Source organism: Sceloporus undulatus, chromosome 3, assembly GCF_019175285.1.
Source record: "Sceloporus undulatus isolate JIND9_A2432 ecotype Alabama chromosome 3, SceUnd_v1.1, whole genome shotgun sequence".
Lineage (NCBI taxonomy): Eukaryota > Metazoa > Chordata > Lepidosauria > Squamata > Phrynosomatidae > Sceloporus > Sceloporus undulatus.
Genome location: NC_056524.1, coordinates 226442727 through 226470698, shown reverse-complemented (window position 1 = coordinate 226470698; position 27972 = coordinate 226442727). Strand labels below are relative to the sequence as shown.

The 27972-nt window shown below is 40.9% G+C and overlaps 1 protein-coding gene across 12 annotated transcripts in view; it reads left to right on the top strand.

Moving 5' to 3' along the window:
- Positions 1-11600: 11600 nt before the first annotated feature.
- Positions 11601-27972, top strand: part of PIK3CB (phosphatidylinositol-4,5-bisphosphate 3-kinase catalytic subunit beta) — a 131804-nt gene continuing 115432 nt past the window's right edge. For 6 of the 12 annotated variants that reach the window (XR_006102830.1, XR_006102831.1, XR_006102829.1 and 3 more), the window contains exon 1: positions 11660-11853. The gene's annotated coding sequence lies outside the window, so the exon portion shown is untranslated. Of the gene's footprint in view, positions 11854-12593; positions 12741-27972 lie in introns of those variants that run through there. The other 6 variants (XM_042457164.1, XM_042457163.1, XM_042457158.1 and 3 more) reach the window with 4 other exon arrangements.

Sequence of the window (27972 nt, the reverse complement as noted above, 5' to 3'; positions counted from 1 at the left end):
GAAACAAAGGGAAGTTTATTACTCTGAAGCAAAAGCAGGAAAAGACTATTACAAAGGAACAGCTGTCCAGAACACCTTCTAAACAGGCAATTCCTCCCACTGTTCCAGCAACAACAAAGTGTTCAATGTATTGCTTGCACATTTTTATTTTTGTTTTATTTTTTGCTGCTTGTGTTGGGAGATAATGGTTTACAATAAGCACTAGAATTATAAGACAGTAGTTCACAAGATCAGATGCTAGATCATAGGACTGAGTGGTAAAGTCCTAGTGCCAGGTCAAGGGCATAACCGGCATCCTATATATGACTTTTCACCCTACAGAGATCACAGAGAATAGTGTAACTTTGTTATAATCAGGAATGGCCCATAACTGTTGGAACGCTTACCTTCTTTCTTATCATACACTACAAGCAAGTACAACCCTACTAATATACCAAGCTCTTTCTCCATCATGACGTCTACCATCCTGGCCTTGGAGGGAGAGAAGAAGAGATAGGCACAGCTTCACTATGTCTAGAGGAAGATTAAAGGCCCTCTCTCCATCTTAACTACTGTCACTCTGGCCTTCGACAGGGAGAAGAATTGGCAGTATGGACTTGACTTGCTTCTCCACTGTCATTCATTTCTCTTTTTGTATCATTTCTTTTTAGATTGTAAGTCTGAGGGCATACAACTGTCAAATTAACAATCAGTAAGTTCTGAAAGTGTTTGTGGCTGAAGAGTGGTGTATAAATACTCTAAAAAAAAAAAAATAAAGTGAGTCATCTGCCTCTGGCAACCGGAAGCCAAAGCATTTCTAGTCTGGATCAGCAGGAGCATAATGTTGAGATCAGGGGAAGAAATAGTGCCACTGTATTCTGCTGTGCTCACCTGGAATACTATGTCCAGTTCTAGGCACCACAGTTGAAGAACAATATCGACAAGCTGGAACTTGTCCAGAGAAGGGCAACCAAGGGAATCAAAGGTCTGAAAACCAAACTTTATGAGGAATAACTTCAAAAAGCTGGAATGTTTAGCTTGGGGGGGAAAACTGAGTTGACATAACAGACATTTTTAACTATCTGAAAGGATGTAGTGTAGAAGATAGAGTGAACTTGTTTTCTTCTGCTCCATCAATTACAGTATGGATCAGTGGATTCAAATTATAAGAAAAGATAATCCACCTAAATATTAGGAAGGACATCATTACTCAAAAAGCTGTTGGCAAGTAGAATAGACTGCTTCAGAGGGTGGTAGACTCTCCTATACAGTAGATGTCTTTAAATAGAAGTTGGATAAACATCTATGATTCTATGAATGCTTTACCTATGTGTTCCTGCATGGCAGAGGTTTGGACTAAATGGGTTTTGAGACCCCTTCCAACAAATCATAGAGGAGAAGATAGTCTCTTTGCTGATCCTCCTGAATGTGATGGCTGTTCTTCTGCTGGAGAACAAAGATGTATAGAAATCATCTTTGTCTCCATGCTAGAGGAGATGTACAGCTTACCAAAAATCTATTCTAACTGAAGGTTTTTCCAGCCCAATATTTTTGAAAGTTTGTCAAAAGAAACTTGTAAACAAATGTTGGGTGGGAAGCATGATTACCTTGTTAGCAAAAAGTAGAATGAGCTAGTCAAATAATATTGAAATATTGAAATAATATTAATTCAAGCCAAAGAGTTATCAGAAAAACAAGACTATCAGCAAGAAAGGAAATGAACGATGCCCTCAGGCACTGATGGGATCAGCTGCAGAAAGTTCACAGCCTCTAGCAATCCTTGGTGGTTAATTTTTGAAAGACAGCTGAGATTTCTTTAAAGAAAACAGGACCAAGACACCACACATACATGCACAGAGGCTCTGTTTTTTCTACATTGGTGTTCATCTATGCAAATAACACACATGAAAACTAGTATAACTGAAATTCCAGGATAATACCTTAAAACTGTCCCAATTTAGCAGGGACAGTTCCAATGTTATGCTACTTTATCAGCTACTTTTAAAATATTCTAGTTAGTACCTGGATGGGAGAAAACCAATGAATACTAGGTGCTGTAGGCTATTTTTCAGAAGAAGCAAGTATCAAAAGCACCTCTGAATATTCCTTGCCTAGGAAAATCCTATGAAGTTAATGGGTCACCATAAGTCAATAGAAAACATGAGGGCACACACAGAGATATGCAATCCTTCCTTATCAAACTCCATACTCAAGACAACCCTATAATGGTGTTTTCTTAGGAGTCGTTCAGACTACAATTTAACCCGGTGTGGAAACCAGATTAAAGGGGGGTCGTTCAGAATCACCTTGATTATACCCAGTGCAATTAGAGGGGGGCAGCACAAAACCCACTTAAACTGGGTCTTTTGGATGCAGGGGTTCCAGTGTGTCTTTTTAAAAGAATCTTTTTTTTTAAGGAGCAGCAAATGGGAACACAAGGCCAATCCCATTGGGAGCACTCAGGAGGGAGGGCTTATGTGCTATGGGGCAGGACGTACCCATCCCACAGGTATTGGCTTCCCTGAAAAAGCCAGCTCCATAAATGCAGTTGGTATGTCCTCCCCTGCCTCCATTTACCTCAGGTTAGCATCAGAACGTGTTTGGATTCAAATTTCCCATGCCTTGGAGACCAGTCCCTTTAATGTGTCACCCAGCTTTTTTCCTCTTCTGCCAGTGAATTTGTTCCCTTTACACCAGCAATGGCTGATTCCCAGAGTACTCAAAAATTGGGAACAGGATGAGAGGGAGATTTTTTAAATTATTTTTTAACAGCTTATGCACATTTTTGCTTTTGCATGGTTGGGGGTTTTGCCACTGCTTTGTGTGTTGTTTGCCTTTGTTTCCAACTTATGGTGACCCTATAGCCACCTTATCATGGGGTTTTCTTGGCAAGGTTTTTTCAGAGGGGTTTGCCATTGCCATCCTCTGAGGCTGAGAGAGTGTGACTCCCTCAAGGCGAACCTATCATGGGGTCTTCTCAGCAAGGTTTCTTCATAGGGGCTTGCCATTGCCATCCTCTGAGATGGTGAAGGGCATGGCATCACTTCACATACCAGTAGTTATTATTGCAGTTTGCACAATTTACAATCCCTCTATACTATACAGCACAGGAATGCAGTTTAACATTGACCCAGATCGGCAAAACGTCACCCAAACAGTGTGATGTAAATGATTGACATTAAAAAAAAAACCTGAGTATGATTGAAATGGCGATTCTGTTTTAAATCAATACAAAGGGTAATGTGAACGTCAACAGGGTTAAATTGGCATGGACAGCTTCAATCATGGCAAATGCAGTGTGAACTTTCATTTGCTATCACATCAGTCATGCGATCCAGAACTATTCAGCTCAAAAACATAAGTGTGAATGATCCCTTAGCAAGGTTTCTGGGGGTTGCTATTGCCTTCCTCTGAGACAAGTGATTATGATTATGGTCATCCAGTAGGCTTCCATGGCTGTGTGGGGATGTGAACCCTCGTCTCCCAAGACCTAGTTTAACACTTAGCCTGCTGCACTGAACTGACTCAGTATGCATTTATAAATCTCAATTATCTTTGCTATGTAGCAGCTGCTGGAAGTTTAGTTTTCACTGGACTCACTCAATTCCTGTAAAAACTTAGGTCCCTTGGACATTACAGGATTATAGTACTATGATTCTACTTCAGTTGCCTTAGCTGACTACTATGAAATCCTAGTGTTTGTAGCTTGGTGAAGCACTAGAGCTCTGTGGCTGAAAATTCTATGTAGCCCTTCTTAAATTGCAGATCTCACAGGTAGGAGCCACAGAAGTTAAAGTGGAATCATAATGCTCTAACTGTGCAGTTTGAAAAGGTCCTACAGGGCCATAAGATATTTTCTGTTAAGTCTGCAATTCCATACATAATGCTTATTCCCATATAATTGTTCCTTCAGGTGTTCCCCAAAAGGCTACTGTCTCTTCCTCTCTATTTTCAGGCTGTTACAACAAGGGCCTGGATAAATTTGCAGTATTGTTGTATATTAGCTAGGCTGAATATAACTGAGATATTTATATAAGAAAGAGACAATACATAATATAGGACAATGAATTATACCTTTCCTGAAATGTAGAACTTCCACAGGCATTCTCAGTAAAGTTCCAGTTTCCGGAGTGGTGATACATATTTTTCTCACTTACAATTCCACATGCAATAACATTCAGTCCTTAGGCAGGAATTGCTGATTTATGTATAGTTACTTACTGTCCGAACTATAAAACCCTAGGTTAAATAAAAGATGTCAACTACAAATGATTCTGGTACTAGGTTAGGACAAGGATGAAATTTCTGCCCATCAATAGGTTTTAGCAAGCTGTAAAACAAGTTACACTGAAGTATGAAAGAAAAGCAGAAAATAAATAAATTTTATTCTTGAATTGTGCCAAAGGATAAAATGTTTACTATTTGAATCTTATTGTAACCACACATAGGTCTAGGGAAGGTCAAGTCATAAATACTCCAAGTGTGTATTACAGTACTGTATCTGGTTTCTAGTTAACCACATACAGTATTCTAAAGGTATTTGTTGGTTCTGGTTTTTTAAAGAGTGGTGCAATGAGATGTTGGTTACCAAGAAGCTGGTGATTGGAAGGTTTTTTGTTGTTAACTGTCATTAAGTCGACTTCAACTTATGGCGACCTTGTGGATGAGAGATCTTCAAGTCACCCTATCACCAACAGCCCTGCTCAGGTCTTGCAGACTCAGAGATTCAACTTCTTTGATTGAGTCTAAACATCTGGAATGTGGTCTTCCTTTTTCCTACTGCCTTCTACCTTACCAACCATTATTGTCTTTTTTAGAGAGTCATGTCTTCTCATGATACAACCAAAGTATAAAAGTCTCAATTTAATTATTTTGGCTTCTAGGGAGAATTCAGGCTTGATTTGCTCTAGCATTCATTTATTTGTTTTTTAGCAGTCTACCATATCCCTAGAACTCTTCTCCAGCACCACATTTCAAATGAGTTGATTTTCATCTTACCAGTACTTTTAACTGTTCAGCTTTCACAACCATACATAGAAATAGGAAATACATTGGCATAGACCATCCTAACTTTAATATTCAATGATACATCTTTACACTTTAGGATCTTGTCTAGTTCCTGGAGTGAATATGAGTTACTGTTCAGAGGTCTGGGAAGAGTTCAGTAAGAGTATGACCCAGGTATTAGTTTAAAGAATGCCTCAGGAACACATTAGCTGGGGGGAACAGAAATAGTCTTGGTGCCACTGAGGAGGCAAACTGAGAGCCTCCAACATTTCACAAAGGACAACAGGGACATGTGTGTCCAAACAATATCATAATGTGGCCAAGATGGAAAAAAATTATTAATAAGGAAGAACATACTAAGCTAGCCATTTGTTTTTGCCTGAGTTTACTGGCAAGGGCAAGAGGAACTTAAGCCTGATAAAGAAATAGTAACAGTTATTGGTTATATTATTACATTTTGTTTATTTTTATTTATTTTTTGCATGAATTTTCAGATTTTGTCCTCCATCTACAGTATACCCAGTTCAGTAGGAATATAGGAATTAATAAAAGAGTACAAATTTTATGGTGGCAATGAACTTGATTGTGGGATTAAATAGTGGAGATAGATCTTTATGTCCTGGTTTCCTATCTTTAAAATCATCCCTTATTTGACTGAAATATGGCTTCTAGTGACTGCTAGATTGCAGTATGTTTAGGATGCTGAAATTATGTTGGTTACTTTTTTTTAACAGAAAAAGATGTCTGTCATCAACAAACATTTCTCCTAAGGTGATCTTTTTGTTTTCAAATTAACTGTTTTGAGACTCTGGAATATCCACCATTCTATAACTAGAAACACTCCCATGGGCACGGAACATTTTCACACCTTGAAATACTATGGGGTCAGAAAACTACTCCACAAGTCACACTGTGCAAGTGTGTGGATGAAGATCAAAAGCTAACTGCATTTCTTCAACAGCTTTTGTGGCTCTTCAGTCATGCAGATGTGATGCTGACAAATTGATCAAGCATGAGAAGAAGCATATCCTTCCTTCATTCTTCAAGCTAAAACAACTGCAGCTTGGAAACCTATCTGATCTTCTAGCCTGCTTAAATGATGGCTTTCCTTCACACATAGTTACTCTTTAGGCAGAGGTAGGTATCATGGATGGAGGAACCAGGATCAACAAAGTTCAAACCAGGCACATCTAAGCCACTGAAAGAGCATATATTTGCAAGCAACAGCAATAACCAAATTTATATTGTGTGGGATTTCTACAATGAAACAGAATTTGAAAGCAAATATCTGAAGAGGCAAAGTGGGTTGCAAAAGAGTTATCAGCTCTGCATGTGTGTTACACAACAAATAGGAACAGACTGATACTGCTTCTTTTTTTTTCTGCGTCCTTATGCCTAACTTCCTACTTCATGTCCAAAGCCTAAGGAGAAACCCAGACCAAAATATATGAATGAGAAGAGGAACATTGTTCTTGTTTACACATCCAGCTTCTCTCAGGCTTTCAGGCTGCAAATATTTAACTATTTTGTCCTTGCATGTTTTGTGAATATTCATGCCAAGGTAAACTGGCTTAAATTTTGTAGGCCTATTTGCTAAGGAAGCTATATCTGAGGAACACATACTCCTTAATATCTTGCTTTATGCTCAGAAAACTACATTTCCCTGGGTTCCCTGAAAGGAGGGGCTGATTGTTAAACCCATTTTAACATTACCATCCCATCGGGAGTAAGTTCACTTATAGCCAAATGAGTTTATTTTTATCTGAGTGTACATATGATTGCATTCTAAGACTGCAAACCTGTGCAAAGTTATGTGCAGGTTAGCATCACACCACAGAAGTCACTTCTGAGGGTGCATCTGTACTGTAGAAATAATGCAGATTGATACCACTTTAAGTGCTGTTGCTTTGTCCTATGTAATCCTGGGATCTGCAATTTTACAAGGTCTTTAGCTTTCCCTGCCAAAGCATGCTGGTACCTTACAAAACCACAAACTCCATTGTTTTAGTTTAAAGAATGAAGAAAGGATATATGCAGAATGGAGCCATGACACTTATAGTGGTGTCAAACTGTATTATTTCTACAGTGCAGATGCACCCTAAGTGGGCAAGAAAAGGGTAGCACTATAATTCCGAATTTCCGATATTCCTTCTAAAATCCTGATACATTATAAGCAATCATTTGACTCTGAAATACAAGAATACACTAGGAGCTTGTCACTTTATAAACCAGTTCCACACTCCTGGGCTGGAGCCAGGATGCGGGATGGTGGTGGGGATTATCACTCACTAAATCACCACTGAAACACTGGCTGCCATCAGCCTGGGTTCCAGCCGTGTTCTGCCAGCACTTTTTAGAAGCTGGAAGCTTTCTAACTTCTGGTGGAGCATGGCTGGGACCCGGGCTGATTTTGGCTGGCAATTCAGCAGTGTTTTAGTGAGCGATAATCCCCACCTCCATCCCACCTCCTGGCTCTAGCCCAGTAGGCTGGAGACAGATTAAAAAGGTGAGCAATAAGCTCCTAAATCAGCAATAAGATCCTAAATCAGGAAGAGCAGAAGATTCAAGCCAAAAGGACATTCAGCTACTGAAGTGAAAGGTAAGTCTGAAACTCTTCCCCCCCCCCTCTGTGTGTGCGTGTGTCGATCCTAAGGCAATAACAAAGTTTTCTTGGCAAGATTTGTTCAGAGCAGGTTTGCCATGGCTTTCCCCCGAAGCTGAGAGAATGTGACTGGCCCAAGGTCACCCAGGGGGTTTCATAGCCAAGCGGGATTTGAACGCTGGTCTCCAGATACAACCTGTTAATCTGGAACATGGAATGTTAGAACCATAAATCAGGGCAAGTGAATGACTAAAAAACATGAGAAATTATGTGCCAAGTGCATGAATGTTAGAGTGAATATGTGGAATGGCATGTAAATTTAATGGCTCTGGTTCATTCCCTTCTTGGTTAGGCTGAGAACCTTTCAGCACCTCCTCATAATTTCCACATTCTTTCATGTTGTGCTTACAGATTCAATTTTATGTAGTAAAAATAGTATGTTTATCCTAAAAGACAGTGGCAGAAATAAACACTATATTTAAAATGTTCTGCAACTTTTTAAAAAATTAAAAAAGGTTGTATCAAGAAACTTATGAAACAAAGTAATCATGTGCTTCCACTGACATCAGTAGTTTAAAAAGGAGGTGGAAAATTATGAGGCCCTTTAGATATTAGAACTGCAATCCAATAATATTTGGAGGGCTACACAATTCTCAAACCTGTTTTAAAACAATAACATGTAAAAATTACTTAAGTGGAAGCTGGAAGGTGGCAATCTTCCCTCATTTGGCTGCTGGAGATTTTAATGTTAATTTTTATTATTCCTAAAACATTTGTGTGGAAGTTGATAAAGTATCTCCACAAAGTGGATTTTTAAAAGAACAATTCACCAAAGACTCAAGATTTACTGAAGAACTAATAGACTCTTCTGTGGGGAAGACTTGCCACAATTTCAGCAACAAATGCCTATAAAAACTGCTATTTAAGGAGCACTTCCTAGCAATACAACTACATAAGAAGACTCATTTAATTTGACAAGGTTTCAATATAAAATCTTCATTACAAATAAAAGATCATGAGAAGCAGAAATTGTTTATATTGTACTAGGGAAATGGATATATAGTATAATATTATATATTTTATAATATATAAGTATTATATTTAGGGTTGCAATATCCCACCTGGGGGCGGGACATTCCCATTTTTCAACTGGGTGGGGTCGTCCCATCCCGGTTTGATAACTGACCCAGGTTTGCCCCGGGTCAATTGCCGCTGCAGGCGGCTATGGTGGCTGCTCCTGCGGCCCTCGCGCAGTCGCTCACGTAGGGCCACCACCACCGAGGCAGCCTTTGCTGGCCGCCCGCTGGCGCTTCTGCTGCCCTGCGCGCGCTTTTGCAGGGCCGCGCACAGGGCTAATCAGGAGGAGTTCCTCCTCCTGAGGCTGGGGTTGAACAGCCCGCCCCTTCTACAGTCTGTTCCAACTCCAGTCTGCCCCTATTGGCCAGCCAGCCTCAAGAGGAGGAGCTCTTCCTCTATCAGGTCGTGGGCCAGCCGGAGGGGAAAGGTAAGGGCAATTTCCTGGTGCCTTTTTTGGCACCGAGGAGGAGGAGGGTGGCCATTTCCAATACGTATGTATTTTTAAAGTGTATTTTTTCCAATATGTATTTTTCCCATATGCATTTTTAAAGTGTATTTTTTCCAATATGTATTTTCTCCTATGTATTTTTAAAATGTATTTTTTCCAATATGTATTTTTCTTAAGTGTATTTTGAGTGTATTTTATCCTATACTGTATTTATTTTTCTTAAGTGTATTTTTTGTGTATTTTTGGTGCTTTTAATGCTAACAAGTCTGCCTTGTTTTGACAATGATGGTGATGACGAAGATGGTGATATTGATATCAGTCAGCTTCTGAGGCATGCACTCACTGTTTCTGAAGGCGAAAGAGTGTGACTTTCCAACGTCTGAAATATGCAAGAGGTCATGTTAAATATAAACCATGTTAAATGTCCAAATGTGCTGTTGTGTGCGTTTTGGAATGGGGTGTTTGGCCAGAAAGGGAAGTACATTTCTGCCATCTGTCTAGGAATAATGCCCTCCATTTTGAGCATGCCTAAGAAACATGCATTTATATGAATGCTTTAAAAAATTTTTTAGTTGTTTGCGTGTCCCCCATTTTAAAAATATGTCCTACATTTGGGGGCTAAATTTTGTCCTACGTTTGTCCTACATTTTTTACATTTGTCCCGGTTTGGAGCTTGACAGTTATGGCAATCCTAGTTATATCGATTAATGTTGATGATAGCACTCACAGTTCTTAAAATTGTTTTCATACCAAGGTCCATGGAAAATTAACATCATAAATTTTTTAATGTGGGGAATCCAAAATGTGCGTATCGGAAATGATGAAAGAGCTCCACTGGCTGCCAGTTTGTTTCCAAGCACAATTCAAATTATTGCCTTTTCTGGTGCATCATGCCTTCTCATAATGTGGCCAAAGAATGACAGCCTCACTTTGATCATCCTGGCTTCCAGGGAGAGTTCAGGCTTAATCTGTTCTAAGACCCATTTATTTATCTTTTTCACCATCCACGGTATTCTCAGAACTCTTCCCCAGCATCACATCTAAATTATTTTATTTTCTTTCAATCTGCTTTCTTCACTCTCCAGCTCTCACTTCTGTTCATGGTGATGTATGTATGTATGTATGTACAGTGGTCCCACCACATTTGCTGGGGTTAGGAGTGAAAGATCCCTGTGAATATGGAAAAACTGCTTCTATTCTATACCTAAGAGAACTCCTCTCTAGGAACCTCCAGGCCCTCCAGTGCAACTCTATGCTCCACAGATGCCAGAAGTTGATCATAAAATCATGCTACAAATACCTAGAGAAGTGTTACTCTAGGAACTTTTGGGTTCTCTCTAGCACAACTCTATGATCAACTTCCAGCAGAATTGGGCTGGAGGACTTACACATTCCTAGAGAGAACATATTAATAAAAACCACAAATAATCAAATCTGCAAAAGTCAGAGCTGCAAATGTGGAGGGCCAACTGCATTCCCATACAATGGATTGGATTTCTGTGCTCAGTTGTATATCTTTACTTTTTAGGATCTTCCCAGTTCATTCATTCATCGTTGCCTTCCCAATGCCTACCCTAATAGGGATGTGCCCTCAAAGATGGGAATGCAAACAGCAGACATATTCAACAAGGCAAAACCCTGTCCAAAGCAACACTGTATATATTACAGCAATGTGGAATATGAGAAGCATGAATCAGGGAAAGCTAGTGATAGTATAAAAAAGGAAATGGAACAATAGCAATACTGGGGGTGAGTGAGCTCAAATGGCCAGGAATGGGGTCACTTTGCTCCAGAACACACTGCAGAAATAACCCAGTTTCAGATGGCTTTCACTGCCCTGGGAACTGGATTTTTGTGAGACATTCAGCCTTCTCTGTCAGAGAGCTCTGGGGCCCAAGTGTGAAGACAACCTAAATTTCCTTGACTTTGAAAATCTACTAGGGACTGCATGGCCAAAAAGCGGGAGGTGCCAGCCTCCAGATAGCCCTCCCTGCCATCTGAACTAAGACCAGGAACAGAAAATGCAGAGCAGAGCTCCACTCTATTCCACTCTGGGGCCACAACAAACTACAATTCCCAGAATTCCACAGCAACGAGCCACGCCACTTAAGAGGGATCATTTCTCCAGCCTGGATGCAGCCTCTATGTCCATTTGCAATTCAAGGAAGACGTTCCCTTGGACTCCAGCATGCCTCCTTCCTTTGGGAAGCCACGACAGGCTCCTCTGTAGGGAGAGGACACTGGATTGTTTAAGAGGTCTCCTGGTCTGGGGCTCCTAACCCTCCATCAGCATCAGGAAAAAGCAGTCCTGCTGCTGCTGCTGTCACGCGCTTCCCTGGGATTGGCTGGCGGAAGGGGAGGGAGGAGGGGGAGGGAAGCGGTTGCCTGGAAACCCCCCTCCCCTTCAGGCAGGGAAACCCCTGGTCCTCAGCTGGCTGGAGCCCCACTGCTAGGACCGAGCCTCCTCCTCCTCCTCCCTCAGTGGCTTGGAGGCCCAGGAGGAGGCTGCAGGGGAAGCTCTCCCTCCCTCCCTCCCTCCCTCCCTGCGCTTGCAAGAGGAGAAGAGGAGGGCAGCTGCGGAGGGGAGCCTGGGACCCCCGCCTCCGCCGCCCAGACAGGTGAGTCAGGACCCTGGGCCTCCCTCCCTCCCTCCTCCTTGGGGGCCTCCATCTCCTCTTGAACCAGCTTCAAAACTGAGTTGAAGAGCATCCTGTGCAGGGAAGCCTCCCAGACCTTACAGGTGAGGGCTTTCCAATGGGATTTCACTTTGTTGCCTGCTGGGTTTTTGTCATTTGGGGAGAATGTACGCCCTTGTGCCGATTGACAGCGCTTTATAAATACAACTTAACAACAGCAGTAATAAATAATAATAATAATAATAACAATCCCTCCTCAGGTGGCCTCTGTGGACAATCCACTCTGAGACCACTTTAACTGCCCTGAAGCCTGGGAGCTGTAGTGTTTGTGAGACAGAGAGTGCTAGGGCCACAGCAAACTGCACTTCCCAGGATTCCCTAGCACTGAGCCAGGGCAGTGGAAGCCTTCCCTCCTCCTGTAGGTCGCTAAAAGGAGTCCCCAGCTTGTTTGGGGCAATGGGTTAAAATACCATTGTATCAAATGAGGGCTATTCCGTGCTTGATTGTAGCCCAAATGAACTTAAACATTCTATACATATCCGAAGCAAAGAGGAGAGGAAAGGACCAGGAAAAGGGGGAAACTGGAGAGGAGGGCGGGAAGAAAGGCGACTTAAGTTTACACAGTGCACCCCGTTTAGCGCGTCCTTCCGCTGCATACACAGGGCAGTTAAAGCGGGGTCAAACCGGATTTATTCCTGCAGTGCGGATGCCACCTCTCTCCCCCCTCCCTTCTTGGGCTTCTTCTTTTCCTTTTTGCCTGGCGGCGCCTGCGCAAAGGAGGAGGCGGGTGTTGTTGGAGGTGAAGCCCAGCCTCCCTCCTTTTGGCAGACTTTTCTTTTCCAGTCCCACTCCCAGGGCTTTGCTTTGGCTCCCTTCCCTCCCTTCTTTCCATCGATCTTGGGAGGCAGCCCAGATATAGATCTGTTTATCTCCGGCGGCTTCTCCTCCCCAGAGACTGAGAGCATTTCCACAGTCGGCTCGGAACATGGCAGTGAGTTCGTGTCCGTCTTTCTTTTGCTTGCTTTCTCTTTCTTTCTTTCCCCTTTGATCTCCGCTGATCAAACTTTTCTAGCTCAAGGCTATGGAATTCTGGGAGTTGGAGTTTGTTGTGGGCGCTCTGGGCTCCACAACATACTCCAACTCCCAGAATTCCATAGCCTTGGGCCAGACCACGAGTTAAAGCGGGGCCAAACCGGGTTATTACTCCAGTGTGGATGCAGCCTCTCCTCTTTGGTCAAGATGGACAAGGTCCCCCTCTCTTTCCCTTTCCTTTCTGCATTGCAACACTGGCTTGCTTAGTCAACAGGCTCCCGAGGCAGACGTCTGCTGCCTTCCTTTCTTTCGCTGGTCATGTGAAGTTTAGTCACCTCTCGCCTCTCTCTGGGGAGCTGGGACACTGGGCTGGGGAGCCTTGTTGTCCTCGTTTTCTCCTAGAATCATAGAGTCGGAGAGTTGGAAGAGACCGCAAGGGCCATCCAGTCCAACCCCATTCTGCCATGCAGGAACTCTCAATCAAAGCACCCCCACTGACAGATGGCCATCCAGCCTCTGTTTAAAGACCTCCAAGGAAGGAGACTCGTGTCTTGTGCCTTCAGGTCGGTCGTTTCCGACTTAGGGAGACCCCCAAAGCCAACCTGTCACAGGGTTTTTCTTGGCAATTTTCTTCAGAGGGGTTTTGACACTGGGGGAGTCTCCATCCTTAGAGGTCAGGGATGCTTTGATTGAGAGTTTCTGCATGGCACGGAGTTGGACCGGATGGCCCAGGTGGTCTCTTCCAACTCTATAAATAAAATCATATGATTCTATGAATTTATTTATATCCCACCTCTCTGGATGGATCGAGGCAGCTTACAATGTGAATAAGATACATAGTAAAGAGGTTGGATTGGATGGCCCTTGTGGTCTCTTTCAGTTTGATGATTCTATGATTCTATCCTCTGAGGCTGAGAGAGTGTGACTGTCTCCCCCAACGAGTGGTAGGAAAGAATGGCAACGTAAGAGGCATTAATAACTTCCATCCCTCTCTTTAGGGGTGCAAAAGAAAATAAAGTCTTATATTTTGGATTTTGGGGGTTGTGTGGCCATTGTTTATTCCTGACATTTCACCAGCATCTGTGCATCTGTGGCTGGCTCTTCAGGGAATGAAGATGCCAGTCACAGATGCTGGCAAAATGTCAGGAATAAACTCTTTTGGAACATGGCCACATAGCCCCCAAAACCCACAAAAAACTATGGAGTTTGGCCATGAAAGTCTTTGACTTCACAAAATGAAGTCTCCTGATGTTCTTTTTTGACTTCACTCTCCCTTGTTTATTGTTGTTATTATTATTATTATTATTATTATTATTATTATTATTATTATTGAGTTATGCCAACCATGAGAACGTGTTGTTTATAAGGTGTCATATAAGCTCCATAAAACTGATTAATTAGATGTGCCCATTTTAACTGTTTTGAAATAATTGTTTGGGTCTGAGGAATCTGGGTCACTCTGAGTGTGTTGTGTGCCTTCGTTTCCAACTTATGGTGCCCCTATGATGGGGTTTTCTTGGCAGGATTTGTTCAGAGGAGGTTTGCTGTTGCCTTCACTTGAGGCTGAGAAAGTATGACTTGCTTAAGGTCACCCAGCAGGTTTCCATGGCCAAGTGAAGATTCAACTCTGGTCTCCAGAGTTGGAGTCCAATATTCAAACTCCTTTGCCATAAAACCTTTTGTTTTGCCCTGTATAAAGTTCTAGAATATCCTGAACAGCGCTCTGAAGATGCCAGCCACAGATGCTGGCAAAACATCAGGAAAAAACTCTTCTAGAACCTGGCCACATAGCCTGAAAACCCCACAAAAAAACTATGGATGCCGGCCATGAAAGCCTTTGACTCCACAGCCCTGTTGTTGTTGTTGTGTGACTTCAAGTCATTTCCAGCTTATGGCAACCCTAAGGTGACCCTATCATGGGGCTTTCTTGGAAAGATTTGTTCAGAGGGATTTTGCCATTGAGAGAGTGTGACTTGTCCATGGCTGATCAGGGATTTGAACCCTGGTCTACAGGGTTCTCGGTCTATGACTCACCAGAGTCGTAGTCCAATGCTCAAACTGCTCTTTATGTTGTTGTGTACCACATTGAAATTCTTTTTTAGATATTACGTAACAATTGTCAGAAACCAAATTAATTTTGAAAATGGGCAGGTTAACAGTTATAAATTTCCAAATCGTCACCATGCTGAGCACCTGACTTTTTGTTGACTGACACTTAAGAACAGCTTTCACCTTGAAACTATTTCTCAGTAAAGAAAGACTCTTAAATGAGGAATTAGGGGATATTGCTTGGATCATTTACAGTCTGTGTTTCCATGACCCCCACAGAGCTCACTAGTAGAGCTCTCAAGATCTCAGCTTCAAATAAAACAATTCCAATTCTGAAAAGTTCTGTATGGTATCTCTGACTTTGCTGTCTTGCTGGTATACACCTCAGTGATGTGTCTGTAGTGCATCCTCAGGACAGGAAAATATACAGATCATTTTGAGCAGATTGCTTTTGAAATTTTGCCAAGAGCTACAGGTTGGCCATCTCTGGTTTAAGAGAAAGCAAAGTAGTAAACATGGGTAGGCCATAGCACCTGCTTGACACCCAGTAAATAGTATTTTTCAGGGAAATTCTTCAGTATTTTGAATTTGATTGATCACATGTTTCTGTTAATGGAGAAGCTATTGCTATAAATTGTTGAGGAGAAAAAGAGTTCTCTCTTCATGTGTAAAAAGGAGCCACACTGGCATAATTCTGCAGGAGGTGTCATCTATAGTGAAAAGCTCTGTCTAGAGACTTGGAAAATGGTGAGAAATTAAAGCCCTGCATGGGCTGGCCCCTCTTTATTTAACTGATCTTCTCTCTCCCTACATCCCTACTCGCACTCTCTGCTCTGGTAGCCAAAGTTTCCTCTCTCAACCGAGGATTTTCTCTGCCCTGTCCCAGATCCGTCCCTTCTCTCTTGCTGCCCCTCATTCCTGGAACCTTCTTCCTCTGCATGCACAGCTCATCACTTCCCTAACCAGCTTTAAGGCTGAGCTGAAAACCATGTTGTTTAGGGAAGCGTTCTCAGGGAATTTGTGATTGTCATCTGGCTGTCTGATAATGTTTGATGTGATGTGATTTGTTTTATATTTGATGTTTTTAATTTGTCTTTTCGTTTCTACATGGTAATTTTATCTATTCCTTATTTAACTGTTATTATCTTAGAGTGTACGCCGTGGGCAGGCTTTTATATACTCCTTAATTTTACCGACTTTGTACAGCGCTGTGTATAATTACAGCGCTCTAGAAATAAAGTTTAATAATAATAATAATAATAATAATAATAAAATGTACTAAAGAATAAATGGCAGTTAATTCTTTCTAAATGTGATATCTGCATCCATGCTGTTACTTGGAAATTTGGTTATCATATTGGGATGAAGGAGAATGCCAATGAATATCAGGTCTTGTAAGCTACATTTCAATGGAAGGAACTGGCAAAACTGCCTCTGAGAATTCCTTGTCTAAAAAACTCTTATGAAATTCATGGGGGTGCCATAAGTTCACAGATGATTTGAACACCCCCACACACAAATAGTTAAAAATTAAACACCACACATGTTTGTGTAAATCCAGAAAACATCACAGTTGAATGTGAAGTCAAAGGCTTTCACGGCCAGAATCCATAGGTTTTTCGGGGGTTGGGGGGGTCGGACTATATGGCCGTGTTCTGGAACAGTTTATTCCTGATGTTTCGCCAGCATTTGTGGCTGGCATCTTCAGATCTTCAGGCCAGGAATAAACTCTTCCAGAACACGGCCATATAGCCTGAAAACCAGTTGAATATTCCAGAAGCCATATTAGTCTGTTGCAACAGAAATAGCAATGAAACTGGTGTATGTCTCCTTTGTTAGTCTTTAAATCTGTTGTGTTTTAAGGTTTTGTGGGGTAGAACCCACTTTGTTAAGATTGGTGGATATGCTTAAAGTTATATCCACACAATTTCAGTGCAACAGAGGGGAAGAAATGGATAAGAGGATGGATACCATGAGGAACAGTGTGTGACTCCCTGGAAATCTGATGAATGCAGAGGAGAGCATGCACACAGGGGGTGAGGCACAGCAATGCAAGAAAGAGGTGTGGCCCATTACTATGCAGAGACAGTTGAAGATGAAATGCATGATAGGAACAGATAAAGGTTAAGAATTACAGCTACGTATTAATGTAATTACTATGTCTTGATCATGTTTCTGTGCTGTGGGAGGGCTAGAGGTAATTTAATTTGGGGGCTTTAACTTTAGAGCTGAACTCACTGTGAGGTTTTGACATGCGTGTGTCTGTTTTGACTTGGGAACAAATCAGTTTGAAGTCTGTGCTGGTAATTATTAATAATTTCAAAGGGACTGCGTGAACGGAGCCTCGACAGAAGTAGAGCTGGCTATTCTCAATATTTTGTATGATTTCTATTGGTGAACCTACCACTAATAGCTTTCCAAAAGCAATAGCTGATCACTCCTGACTAAATGGTAATATTTCATCATGGTTCAGCATAGTTAGTGGATATCCACTTTATGGGCTCTGATTGTTAAGCAACACATAGCAGTGAACTGTGGGTGAGCACTTCATAAACAAGTGGGGGAGAAAAGGGTCAAGAAATAATCCAAAATAAACTTTTGTCAGTTGCTAAACAAGCCAGATAAACAATTCTGAATCTGTAGCTGGCTAAATATGAAAGCATGAGTACTGGTTTACACAAGTGGTAAAAATCAGGCAAAGTGGATCCCAGTGTATTCCCTTCTCAGTTGACTGAGAGGACAAGAAGGGAGCATGGGCACTTGAAGCTTCACAAGGGCTCCTTTCTGCCATGCAGAAGCCACTTAACCATGGTTTAGTGTTGCATGTAAACTTTCCCACAGGGAGTGGCTAAAGCCCAGAGAGAGGTGGAAAACTAGCTGAAGACTGGTTCTTCACCTCTCCTTGAAGTATAGGTGTTTTTCTAGAGTACTGATTTGTGATCATAGGTCTGCTGCCTTTCAGTAAAGTATATACATTGTTTGCATCTATTTTATATATTTCTAAATAAGTTAAATATTACAAATGTTAGTCTTCAGTGCCCTCCTTGGCTGAGTAGTCCTGTCTCTAGAACCCTCAATATGGTCCAAAACACACTGCAGAAATAATCCAGTTTGAGACCACTTTCATTGCCCAGGCTGAGTGTTAGGGAATTCTAGGAACTGTAGTTTTGTGAGACATTTAGCCTTCTCTGTCAGAGAGTTCTGGTGTCACAATAAACTACAGTTCCCAGGATCTCCTAGCACTGAGGCAGGGCAGTTAAAGTGATCTCAGACTGGGTTATTTATGCAGTGTGTTTTGGACATATGTTGAGAAATGAGAAGACTGTCAAAGCTTATTAGTAATTTCTTCAGATAGTGGCCTAATAAACAGCTCAGTGGAGAAACTGGAGCGTGTCCAAAGGAGGGTAACTAAAATAGTGAAGGGTCTGGAAACCATGCCCTATGAGGAACGACTTAGGGAGCTGGGTATGTTTAGCCTGGAGAAGAGAAGGTTAAGAGACGATATGATAGCCCTGTTTAAATATTTGAAGGGATGTCATATTGAGGAGGGAGCAAGCATGTTTTCTGTTGCTCCAGAGATTAGAACGTGGAACAATGGATGCAAACTGCAGGAAAAGAGATTCCACCTCAACATTAGGTGGAACTTCCTGACAGTAAGGGCTGTTCGGCAGTGGAACGCACTCCCTCGGAGTGTAGTGGAGTCTCCTTCCTTAGAGGTCTTCAAACAGAGGCTAGATGGCCATCTGTCAGGATGCTTTGATTTAGATTTCCTGTATGGCAGGGGGTTGGACTGGATGGCCCTTGAGGTCTCTTCCAACTCTATGATTCTATGATTACGTGTGGACAGATCAGCAGTAAGTTAGAATATTCTAATGTTGTCTAAATCCAATATAGACTATCAAAATGAGATGGTAAACTCTGAGTCTGTAAGCACCTGATAAACATGTTGTTCAGTACTGGGGTCACTTTGTAATGGCAATATTTTTGACAGAAACCACTGAAGATCCAGACATCTGTGGCATCAAAACAATCTTAAGAAAAAGGAATTCTGTTGAAACAAATTGGACTGGTTATATTTTCTTTAACATGTGATTGTTCTCCATATTTCAATAATTTGACTTTCTTTCTTTTTTAATCTTAAAACACCAAACTGACCTGTTATGTGAGTGTTACAATATAGAAGGTAAGACTGCTTCTGTATTACAGTGTAGAGATGGGAATCATATGACCCTCCATATGTTGTTTGACAGCAACTAAATCCTTCACCACTGCTTATGCTGGCAAGGGCTGCTGGGAGCTGCAGTCCAACAATGTGGGGAGCCACCCTTGCTATACAGACTGAAATTGTTCAGTTTGCTGTTTGCAGCTTTGAAATACATAATAGTCAAAATTCATGGTATGCTCAGGGTATCCTATTTGCTTCGTAAATTTAACCATCCCTACTTCAGATGCTGTAGGCTTTATTTTAAGGAAAGGTACTGGTAAAAACCACCTCTGAGTATTCCTTGCCCAAGAAAACCATATGAAATTCATGGGGTCATGTAAGGATACAGGTGACTTGAAGACACAGATACAACTGAAGTCTGTAACAAGGGATTGTCAGACAGCATGGCCTATGTTGCTTATTATTCAAAGGAATTTTTGAAAGGTCATGGTTGCCCTCTAGGAAGCAAGAGACTCATTACTCAGTTCTGAATTGTACTGGTACTACATCAACATTTGGTAGTGGTAGTTGGAGATGTAATAAAGTACAGTAGTTAAATGTAACTTTTAAAAAAGAAGATAAAATGGCCAATAGAATATTGCATAGTTTTATTTTGGGGAGTTTTGAGGGGAGTGTCATTTTCCTGCATGAGTGAACTTTTGTTGAAACAGGTGTGCATATAATTGTTGAATGACCTGTACAGAACAATGCAAGTTCGTAGACAGCAGGATGCATTTATAGCAGCTGGCTGGGGAGTTCCTGATGCTATTCTTTTGCATTGTCATAGAACCAAGCCCATTAGAGATGGTAGGAAGAACAAAATGCTAGTTTCCTTTCCTTGGAGACCTATTTCAAAGGAAGTGTGAGAATTGTGGACCCTCCAGATGTGTTTTAGACTGCAGTGGCCAACAGTCTTAGTGAACAGAGTGAAGAAAGCCGAGAGGTGCAGTTCAGTAATAAATGGAGGGCTGTAAAATCCTGACTCCCATTTTAGAGTTTTGAGTTTGTAGGGCCACTCATAGCATTATCATATAGAGTAGAGAAAGGGACAGTCAGGGCCTGAGAAATGTAGATGGTCTAAAGAAAAATGGCCTAAATACCCTGAGGGCACCAGATCTAGTATGATCCTGGAAACTAAGCAGGGTTGGACTAGTTAGAGCTTGTATGAAGCACCACCAAGGAATACCAGGTGTTTCAGGCTGTATTACAGAGGAGGGCAGTGGCAAACCACCTCTGATTGCTCCTAAGAAAACTTTATGGAATCCATGGGGGTCATCCTATGTTGATGTGCAACTTGAAGGCCTGCACATGCGCACACTGAAGAAAAATCCACAGTCAACATCCAAGTCATTCCTCAGCCCAGTCAAATCATTGTATATAAACTTTTTGAATCCCACTGAAGTTGTTAGTTGCGAGTGCAAGTAAATTTCTGAAGAGGCAGCAGGTTTTTTTAATTTGTTTTATTTTCTCTGTAGATCAAGTCTCATGTTGCTATTTAAACTATGGGGAAGGTAAGCATTCATTAATGTGTGTATAATGGACTTGTTAGATTCTAACTATTGGAACTAAATGAAAGTAAATCCAAATAATCCAGTCAAATTTTATTTTGAATTGATCTATAAACTTGGTCTAAATTTTAACTATGCTGAGTTAATTTGGGAGTCTAATAATTTTGACCATTTTTATAGCACATTTTTGTGGCAATGCTCTTTATAACATCCCTAAAATAACACAATAGTATTATTTCCATACTGCAAGAGCAGGACTGAGAAACTACATCTGCATGCATGATAAGCTTGAGTTCCTGAGAATTCTAGCTTGATATGAATGGACTATATGCTAATGTATGCAGCTTAAATGTTCTCACTTGTCACCTACTGTGAGCAAGAGTGGCTTAAGTAACCAAGAATTAAAAGCTTAACGTTATATCTGAATTGAGGCTCCTGGCTTGTTACCAATTCTCTAGTTATAAACCAGAAGAAACCTTGGAAGAAATCAAATGGGAGTGTTTGGGCTGCATATGCAAATACACAATCCATTCCAGTAAACTAGAAGTCTGGCTAATTGTAAGTGAACATGGCCAGGTGCTTGGCTAAGGTTCCCTTTAAAACCCTATACATGTTCATTTAAAACATTATCCTACATTTCTGTCTCAAAGAAAGACCTACAGTGTGGGTACAATTAGATCAAGGGAAATGATAGTGCCAGTTTATTCTGCTTTGGTCAGACTTCATTTGTAGAAATAAATAAAGAAACCCTGCGGGTATACACACTGCATAGTTATAATAGTTTGATACCATTCCAAAACTCCATTCTACAGAATCTTCAGATTTTGTAGTTTGGCAATGCTTAGAATTTTCTAGTCCACTTTCCTGAACTACATCATTAGAGCCTGCTGGATAGAAAATTCAAAGTATTTGAAACTACAAATCCCAAGATTGTATGGCAGTTGAAGTTGGATCAATGTGGTGTGAGCGTGTAGTGTGGATACAACTGCAGTAGAATAGAATTACAGTATTCCAGGGATGTAGCCGGGGGGGGGGGGGGGGGGGGGGGGGCCCCCCCCCCCCCCCCCCAAAAAAAAAAAAAGGGGGGTGGGCGCCGCCGCCCCCCCCCACACCCCCCTTATTATAGGGGGGCCATTTTGTCTGCCCCCCCCCCCCTTCCTAAAATCCTAGCTACGTCCCTGAGTATTCTATAAAATAAATGAATGTGCTACCTAAACTTAGACAGATAGATGATCTGAGAAGTTTCTTTGAGTAAAGAACTTTACAATCTGGATTGTTGTTGTTGTTGTTTGCTTTCAAGTCTTTTCTAACCTATGGTATCCTGAAGGGGTTTTCTGGAGCTGAGAGTGTGTGACACACCTGAGGTCTCCCAGCTGGTTTCTGTTGCCGAGTGGGGATTCAAACCCTGATCTCAAAGAGTTGTAGTGCTCTACAACTGTGCTGACTTTCACACACTCTGGAGTCTGGACAAAGCCTGTGACTGGTCTTTCTCAATCAAGAAAGTGATTGGGAGCAGAGCCTGTCCTGCTGAGTGAACAATCTGCTGAGGTTCATATGAAAAAAGTTGGTCCCTTGGGATTATTAATCCTTAGACTGTTTGCAGCCTTGAAGATTAACAAACAATTCAATGTGTGTCTAGGAATAGCTTGGGGGGCAATGTAATTTATTAATCTAATCTACATTGCCAGGTTATTGTGAGAAAAAAATTGGAGAGAGATGGAGAAGAATCATAATGCTGGCTTGATCTTCTTGGGAACAAAGGCAGGTTATAAATGTGATGAATACAGATAAATTTCACATAAAGGCTCATACTTAAAGTTTAAAGGTAGTCTAATTACCATATATACTTGACTATAAGTTGGCCTCATGTATAAGACGAGGGCAGGTTTTGGGGCTAAAATGAGGGATTTTGATATGGCCTATGGATAAGTCGAGGGTAAAATTTAAGGGCATGTAACAAAGGATGTAAAGGATGATGCAAAGGAAAACAAGGTCAAAGAACATACAAAATTCCAGCAGATATTAACTGTTTGTGCTCATACTAAAGACTGTATGGATGAGATAATGGAGGAGGATCAGTGCTTCCAGGACAGATTATGTTCTTGCCTTTCACCATGGTATGGTTCCTTTTTAAAGTAACTATGAAAGTATAGTATTTATATTGACCCATGGATAAGTCAACACAGGTTTAAGGGGTAAATTTTTGACTAAAATTTCTAGACTTATACATGAGTATATACAGTAAGACAGTACATTACAGTAGTCCGGTTTGGATATTGCCAAGGTGCATTTGACTGTGGTAGGATTAATTTTCTCTAAGAAAAAGTGCAAGTCTTATTCTTTGCAAAAGCACATTGGCCACAACAGCAACCTAGTTTTCTAGCAGGACTCTCTGCAGAACAACACTGTATTCCAAGACGATTTAATCTTGTGACACAAGGAGGCGTCACTCCTAGTTGCGTTTGTTGGCATTTAGCAGAATCAGTTTCTTAAGAATTGGCTAAGCTATTTTTTTTTTTAAAAAAGCAGATTCTTTTAATTGTCCATCTATAATTATGCTCAGTGTTTGTGAAGTTACAGTTGCACTTTCAGTCAAGAAACAAATGTTTTGTTATACAAATCAGATACATTGAAACTGATAGTAACAATGATTGCCAACACCCTATCCATAAATGGCATGAGAGTGCCAAATCAGGACATTGCTACTTTTGTGCCATTCTTTCAAAGCAAATGTTGCTTTTATTTGTGCAGTTGATAAATGTTTGATATATGTTTCTAGAACTGTTCAGCTACTATGCATCCAGTGAGTGTTACTCAAAAGTCCAAAGTCTATTGGGAGTTCCTTACACAGTTAAATTTTAAGAGTTTCTCACTGACTTTAAAATCCAGAACTCCCCCTCCTCCTTTTTACTTGATCACTTCAGTTATGCAATCCCTTTGCATTCAGAAGACAACCAAATGTGGTTATTACACCACCCACTACTTGCCTACTGCTTTTGTGATGTCCAGATTGGTCATAAATTGCAACACTTATAGGTTGTAGGGCAGCTTAAGACCAGGCAGCTGAGTGCTAAAAGTAAAGTGGAGCAGTCCATTACAGCCCCCCCCCCCCGTTTTAAAAGATCTTCATTGGCTGCCTATTTGCTTCCGGGCTGAATACAAGGTGTTGGTTATCACCTATAAAGCCCTAAATGGCTTGGGCCCAGAGTACTTGGAGGACCGCCTCTCCCCATACAATCCGCCCCGCACTCTCAGATCGGGTGAGAGACATCTTTTAAGAGTTCCAGATGCTAGATATGCTTCATCCCGGAGGGCCTTTTCTGTTGCAGCCCCACAGCTCTGGAACTCCCTCCCCAATGAGCTCCGTACTAGCACCTCCCTTAATACTTTTAAGAAGGATCTGAAGACCTTCTTACTCTGCCAGGCTTTCCCCCCCGTGAGTCTTGTCTGTTATTCTTTTCCCCTTGGCGATGTTTACGATGTATTCCACTCTACACAGCCATTTGCTTGGGGTGCTGTTGGATTTTTATTGTTGTTGACTGCTAATTGTCCTTAACTGTTGTAATTCTGCTGGGGGGGTTTGGGGGCTCGTGTTGTTTTAACTGTTTTATCTTTTATTGTTCACCGCTGTGATCCTTGGAATAGCGGTATATAAATAAATTATTATTATTATTATTATTATTATTATTAATGAATTGATGTGATTTGGAATGTCACCACCTTGTCATAAATTTCTGGATGCCCCTCACACCTCATAATGAAGAAGATATGCAATAGACAGTTTCCAGACTTGGGTTGTATTTGCTCTTTGTGCATGCATTTGGCAACAGTAACAGTTTGCTGTATATTGTACTTAACACTAGTGTTAATCATCTGGAAGAACCCAGCAATTGTGAAGTGCCTCTGTATTAACTGTGTTGGAGCTGATAGTCTCTCAGTTCTGTTTTCTCATCTTCGTCTGATTTCTCAGAAATTAAAATTTTATTTATAATCTGTGTCCGCCTGCATAATTAATAGCCAGCAATATTTTGGATGTTTCTGATGACTTCAGTGTAGTTACACTGGTTGTCCAGGGATACATGATGCCCCTGAAAAAGCAAGCAAAACCAGTCTTTTATTTTAATTGTTATTGCTGCTGATTTACCAGGAGGTCATGTAGGTTCTGATCCTAAAAAGATCCAGATACTGTCATTTGTGGATCTGGCCTAATCTGGTAATCTTGATTCTACTTTTCACTGTTCACCTTCATTGAAATACAGTCAACTCTCCATTTTTGAGGGGGATCAGTTACAGCCCCCGCTCTGCTAAAACGGAAACTCACATGTATTCAAGCCCCATAAGCTTGAATGGGGCGTGCCCCCACAAGCATGTGCAGGGTGTGCGCCATGGGGGTGCACCCCATTGGTGTTAATGGAGGTCGCCCCTCTGTGTATAAGCAAGAACACAGACCTCAAGTCCACAAGGAAGTAGGGAAGACTGTACCTCCAACTAACTATCATTTTGCACACCTACACCACTATAATGTGAATTATTAGGAAGCCAAATATGGGAGTCCCACAGCCTGTGGGCTGTATTTGTCCTGATGGTTCTATTCTTCAGAAGAGGAGGCTGCACAGAGCATTCCAAGGAGTGGAAGGGTAGTGTTAGAATCTGAAGAGAAATATCACATGGTCTAAAGAATAGATATCACATGGTCTAAAGAACAGAAGTGGTCCACTGCTGCATTTTCGGCAACTGGATAGATGTGAAATGCCTGGTGAGTCAAGCCTTACTGCATGAGATAACAATAGTACAATTGCCCCTCCCAATTCACAGTCTTCTGTGGACAGCAAGCTGGGAGGGACATAATGGCGCGTGTGCAGTGCCATGCATGGGAGCGTGCCCCCATTGTAATCAAGGAGGCTCCAATATTGGCATTTTTCCTAATTTGCAGGCTGGCCCAGAACAAATCCCCCGTGAATCAGAAGGGATGACTGTATTAAAGTTTTACTCAAAGAAACTAAGAGGAAGATCCAGATATTTGCACTGATGAAAGAAGAAGATCTGGATATATTTGGCCTGAAATGGAACTGATCCATTCAAGTGGAAATGTGAGATAACTGATACTGTGGTATTGGATGATGGGAAAATATCCTCTGGAGAGAGATAGCTAAGGGACAGGGGGAAGTCATAAATTCACCCAGGCGAATTCTGCAGATAGTGAATTGAAAGTACCAAGAACTGAGCTGTGTAAATTTCCAAAGGGACTCAATATAGAGGGGAGCAGGCTCAACTAAATTACCCTTTTAACTTGCCGCAGTGTTTGCAATTATAGTAGTAGTTATTTTTTTAAAAAATCATTAACTTAGTGTTACATTGATTTGTAATTATGTCCATATGCAATATTGCTACAGAAGATTATAACATTAGCGTACCACGTATACAAATTAGGGGCCAGAATAGAAGGAATCTAACTATTTCCATCTGTTGTAAAAAGAGACATGGAGAATTCAAAATTTTGCTGTAGAATTTTTTTAAACAAAAACACAACATATTTCAGATATCTCCATAAAGGCCAACATAAAAGATTGGAATTACTCATAAAATAACTCTCATATTCAAATTATATGCAGCACAATTATAATAATATTTTGACTGTTTCTTTTCCTATTACACTTATCTAAAATTATCTCCAGCCTTGTTAATATAAAAACTGTTTACTTCCTCTCTGCTTTTGTTTTCCACCAAGGGATCTGTGTGTATTACCTAAGGATGGAGGAAGTTCTGCTGGATTTTACATTTTAAAAATGGGGAATCAATGTTCTATAGTGAGGCCTAGCGGCAGCCTGAAACTATTATAAAAACTAAGGATCCAAATTTAAGTGTCTGCAGTCTCTTTGCATATTCATTTCTAAGATTGACTGCATGCAAATTTCATGGCTTCATTATCAGTTATACACCCCCACACCTTGCTTTTTGCTTTATTCATCATTTGCCTGATGGAGCAGTCTAGTGAATTTAGACCTTGTGATTATTCATTTGGTGTGATAAAGTGTATTGCTCTAATATGCCACTGTTGCTCTTTTTAGACCTAAATGAGGAAATAGAATAGCTCCCTTTCCCTTTAGCCAAGATGCATTGATGTGTCTTTGAACAGTTATAACATTACTTATAATAGTATCTCAAAAGATATTTTTTAAAAAATTCTAAGTACAAGATTTTATTCACCTGCTTCCCTTGTATCAGTAGAAGATTTTGGGAGTAATTTTTAGGAAGTATCTACAAACTATAAGCAATGTAGAAATAGTAATGATACAGGCTTATGATAAACACACACACACATGCATGTATGTATTTGTTGTCCTTGTTTTGTTTGTTTTTCTTTTCTTTTCTTTCTTTCTTTCTTTCTTTCTTTCTTTCTTTTTGCATATCCCTGAAGAAGAATTCACAGTATCTATAAGACAGAATTTATTTGGCTATTTTGCTTTAAAAAAAAAACCCAACTTCTAGCATCTTGAGATACTTCTCCATCTTCTCTTGTGGAATTACTCTGAGACAACAGACCCCAGAATTCCATATGATGATGTCAATAACAATGGTATAAAACTACTGTGATTTGGCCCTGTAGACAAGATTGCTAGGAAAGCTATTGTGTACAAGTTCTTTCCTGAAAGTTCTGAGAGATACGTTTAGAATAAGAGATTCAATCTCAGAGTTATATTGTTGTGGTGTGGTGTGCTCTTACCTTAAATGTGTGGAGCATCTAGAGCCTCCACTGACAGTTGCAATCTATGTTTAATTAGTTTTGGGAATGTTTAGCTTGGCTTTGAGGTGAGGTAACACATGCAGAAAGGGTTGTGGGGGAGGCACAGACCCCGATCCTCTGGAGTTCTAATCCCCCTCTTAAATCACTAAACCACAGTAGCTCTATCACAGAATTAGACCAGGAACGTTTTTTTAAATGTAGACTTCAGCAAAAGCTCATACGTACTACACAACATAGCTAAAATAATACAATGGATCCTTGGTATCTAATGGGATTTGGTTCGAGACTCCCCTGTGGATACCAAAATCTGTGGCATAGTAAAATAGTGTCCCTTACATAAGATAGCAAAATCAAGGTTTTGGAATTTACATCTTTTAAAAATATTTTCGAGCAATGGATGGTTGATTCCACGAATAAAGAATCCATGGATATGCAGGGCTGCCTGCATATGTTCTGATTTTACAACCATAAATTTGTCACTTGGGAAAGGAAAATGACAAAAATCCACAAGAAACAGCTCATATGACATTAGTTGTCATAAATTATCAAATATTCTCTTTACCAGTTTCCAAAACGATAGACTGAGTCCCAGTCCTGGGAAAAGAGCGGGATACAAATAAATATGATAGATAGATAGATAGATAGATAGATAGATAGATAGATAGATAGATAGATAGATAGATAG